Raw genomic sequence first — 4605 nt, forward strand, 5'->3', positions numbered from 1 at the left:
CATGTCATGGTAGATTTGTTCATGTTAAATATATAGTTGTTTTGCAGAGAAGTTACATGCTCATTAATTTTGAGTCCAAATATGAATTGTTGGCATCGGTTATGGTTTTTATATTCGTATGGTTATGTATTTTATTGGGGCATGTGCACTGTACTTTTTCTTGATCATGTACACTGTACGTAATCCTGGCTAATATGTAGGAAATCTTGTGTTTATTTTCTGGCAAAAAAAATCTTGTGTTTTCTTTAAATAATATTTTCTTTAGTTGTGCTTTAGCCCAACAGTGTACGGCGATGCTTAGACACAATGCTCACACATTTTCTCTCTCGCTCAGACCGTACCTTCACATGTGAGCATGTTGCTCTTGCACCGCTAAAAGAAACGTATTACTGTTGCTTCCCTACAAATAAAAAGTCTTACTCTTGCCCGATCCCCTTTCTCCTTTCCTTCTTCTCTCCGCTCGCTCATTCCAAAATTCGTACGACCGGATGAGACCCGACTGGTAACTCAGCTACCATCAGTTTGCTCTTCATTCTTCTTTAGCTTGCTCGTCCTCGACTGAGGCACCTCCCAGCTCGACTCGCAGGTGATGTGGGCTTGGATCTTGTCTTCCACTGCCAGCTTGAATCCATCTTGAGCGTGAGGATGGCGGCAGCGTTGTCTTCCACTAGCGCGCGAGCCGGACGCATCGTCGTTGTTCCTAGTCGAGGCAGACTGACACATCGTCGTCATCCTCCACATCGGCAGCTTTCTTCGACCTACAGGTTCCCCCTTTCTCCTTTTCCTGATTGCCATTTTTATTAACCTTCTATTATGTTTGTACGATTGCATACCAATATAATGTGATTAAGGTACTGCCTGTTAGTGGAAAATGTTTATTTTCTTATGCCCCTCCACTTTTTTCCAGGTTTGGACCGTAATCGGCAGTATTAGCCCCCCCCTTACCCCAATTCATATTTAACACATATAAATAATAAACCTTACCCCAATTCATATTGAACAAATATATGTATTAATCTGTGTAATTGTGTAACTCTAGTTTAATATTTCCCAAAGGAAAAAATGTATTTATAATAACAGGGTAGTAAAATAGGTCTGACCGCATTATACATACAAATTATAATGATGCACATATGCTCTTTATATTGTGTTGTACTATATATTAATCCACAAATATCAGAAAATATAGTGTACATGTTTGGTATTGATTAACTATTTCCTTCAAATGTTGATGCACGTTTCCAGTACTTACGCAGAGCAGTGGACCATATTTGTCCCACCATATAATGTTAGCATTGGTATGCTATTAATTTGTATTTTGAAGATAGTTTGCAGTGTACAAATTTTTCATGTACCTATTCTTATCTAAGAATCATACTAAAAGTGTTTTAGTTTTTCCATACCTTTAAAATATTTCAGTATAGACAGTGTTCTTGACCACATCATCCTCTTTGCTATCTTCATCATTTACCACTGCACATTGTCCATCTCTTCTTGTGAATCTTGATAATGCTACGTATAGCTATCCATTTGTGAACACTTGTTTAGGCAGATATAGTCCTACCTTTAGTTCTGTCTAGCGCCTCAAAGCATATCTTGTTTGCCATTGGACCTTCATCACATAGTATAAGTGATGTCTTTTTTAGTAGGTCAAGTGGGAACCTTAACATGTTGACTCTTCTGCAAGTATAGGGGGATGTGGAACCTAGAGTGTGCTCCCTATAGAAGAAGCGCTGCAATATGAGATGCCACCACTGCTAGTACTATCTTTCCTTCAGAACACGACTTTGCTGTGATTGCCTTCGTAGGCATGTCTTACATATCCCTCCATAGCCGTCCACAAATATATTCTTTCCCAAATTTTTGTTCATCGATTCCATTACTAAATCAAACACATGTAGTTGTTCAGAGTTCATATTGCCAAAGATCCTGGAATAATGTTCTTTTTATTCCTCTTTGTTATAATTCATCTCTTCATTGTGCAATCTGTTTCCAAGTTCCTTTATCTGTGAAGAATCCGAATGTTGTATTCCGGGGTATTCCTTAAATGTCTTTCCAGCTTGTATCATGAGCTTATCTACTTTCATCAAGGCGTATCCTTGCTTCTGTGTATCTGTTAGTCAAAGTGTGGGATAGTTCAAGAGTCTTCTCTGCCTATACTCCATGTGTTCGCTTAGAACTTCTGAGCATGTCCCCGACAAAAGTTTTGGGCTTGTGACTTCAGTGGCGTAAGAGTTTTGAACAGTTGTCTTAGCTGGTAGCCAATCACCCAGTCTGATGCCCCATTTATGCACTCAATCCACTCTGTCGTTGAAATCCTAGTGCTCGCAAGCAGATATGTATGAAGTGTGGACTGGACAAATCCATTTAGGGTTCCTTTTGAAAGACATGCATCCTTTGTGGGTGTTAAGTAGCATTCGCATGTAGTATTTTTCACCATTTGTTGTATGAGCATAATATATCCTTCCAACGGATCTTACTTTCTTTGTTTTGCCCCACCTTTTCTCTTTTTTTGTTCCATACCCATTTTAACGGGAACTCTGCATATGTTAATTCTCTTGCTTCACATGATCTTGTTTGTCTCCATCCACTGTGTAAATTTTGTTATTCCCACTCTTTCTTTCCTTACGATCTTTGTTAAATCTGTATAATCAGTTAAAATGATTTGTTGCCCATTCTCTAGGTGGAAACACAACCTTTCAATGCAGGGATCTTGAAAGTGCATTTTGAACTGAAATATTCTTCAACACGCATCATTGCGTGATATGTACATGTACTTGAGGCACCTATTGATCTTATTGTTTTCTATTAGCGTTGTCGCTTGGTTATCACCTTTAGTTATATATATTTTAAAGGTATTTTATCAATAGAGATCTGTTGCATACCTTCATTTGTGTGTGCTTGATATTTCCCACTTCTATATGTATCTTCTATCATCTCGTCTGATAAACAACTTACGGTCTACCAAAATTCCATGACGTTGTCCTATCTCCTATGTCACGGATAGCACGTATCTTCTGGCTGTGTGCAATACTTAAGAAAGAAATAATTAATCAAAGAAAATAATAATTTATATTCTAGAGATCGATCATATGTTGTACTACTTGTAGAAATAGATGGTGCTTGTTACGTACTTACCGGTGCATTGCTCGGTCAGATGGTCGCACGTAGGACAGTAGGAGCGCGAAAATCTCTAATTACTTGATGTTGAGCCTGCATGAATGACTGGATCACATCAACATAACCTGTTAATGTTGAGTCGGGATGCATAAAGCCGATGCGTGGAGGTTCTCTTGCCTCTAAGAAGAGTTTGGTCGGAAAATTTCCAACGTGTCTCAACCCAATTAGTAACACTGACAACCCTATCTTGAGTTCTGGACGATGGCATCGCCTTGCTCCATTACTGACGTACTGCACTGCAAGCAAATTCAGAGGAAGCCATTGCCCGCTGATGGTGCAGCTAAAAAAGACACAATATATAATTTGGTGTATCATACTCGAGTAAATTGTTCCTATATATCACACATCAATCTGATTACTATCATATACTGCACTATTGTATTGGACAGAAGGAAGTAACCAAGGGCTTTTGGGCTCGACCAGTGGAGATGGGGATGAGGACGATGTCCAAGACGGCACCTGATCTGTACCAATCCACCATAGTGTTGGTGCCCTACCACCATGAGAGCAGTCAGCAGCAGTCTTCACCATCCTCGCGCTCAATACGGCCTAGTCAATGCATGTTTAGCTTGGATATTTTCTATAACTTGGATACTAAATATCACATACAGTAGATATTACCTGCTTTCTACTTGGACAAATCGGTCTCTGAAACAGCTAACGAATGAATGTAGTGCATCTTAGAGAAATAAATCAAATAATTGTGGTTGATGATGAGACACTAATGGCAAAACCGTCACGGGGTGAGAGTCGTGGAATCAACATACCCCAGCCGCTCTATTGATCAAAGGATTGGTTGGACTAAACATCCACGTACACAACTAGCAGCAAATCAGATTGATTCCTCCTGTGCGTAGGTAGCGAGGCTGCTGATTGATTCAGCCGGCCGGAAATGCGCACACACATGAAACATGCTCTAGCTAATGGCTTCAACAGCAACCGTAAACGGCAATCATCAAAGCAGATTAATTCCTCCTGTCATGCTTAGCTAGCTGATTAATTGATTTGCAACCGGCCGGAAACGCATCTGCACGCAAAATTAGTTTTAGCTCATGGATCCGCCAACAATTCTTCTGGGGAAGCGAGGAAGAAAATAACAACAAATTAATCTCTACAGGGCCAATAAATAGAGCAATAAGGAATTGAAGGAGAATTGGGGATTGTTGGAGCTAGCAGAATTGAGGAGAGGTCGATGACGGCTGCTGCAACAGCGTACGGGGGAGAAAGACCTTGTTTTTTTGGACGTGGCCAAGATAACTTATTAAGGGCATTGGTGGGTAATATTTTGGATCTTTTAATCCATTGGTTGTGCTTGTCTAATGTGTTTAAATTGATGGCTAGATGTTTCTAATTATTATGGGATTTTCTAGCTTAATTATCTTTTTTCTGGTTAGCCCGTAAAGCACTTTTTATATATATAAATAG

General features: G+C 39.6%; 1 long non-coding RNA gene across 1 annotated transcript; it reads left to right on the forward strand.

Annotated features, from left to right (window-relative positions):
* The first annotated feature begins 340 nt into the window (after positions 1 to 340).
* LOC123137682 (uncharacterized) lies at positions 341 to 3899 on the forward strand. The gene is made up of 3 exons (XR_006468452.1): positions 341 to 502; positions 575 to 764; positions 3570 to 3899. It is a non-coding gene; the product is annotated as an uncharacterized lncRNA (long non-coding RNA).
* Positions 3900 to 4605: the final 706 nt, after the last annotated feature.

Source organism: Triticum aestivum, chromosome 6B (genome assembly GCF_018294505.1).
Source record: "Triticum aestivum cultivar Chinese Spring chromosome 6B, IWGSC CS RefSeq v2.1, whole genome shotgun sequence".
Taxonomy (NCBI): Eukaryota; Viridiplantae; Streptophyta; class Magnoliopsida; order Poales; family Poaceae; genus Triticum; species Triticum aestivum.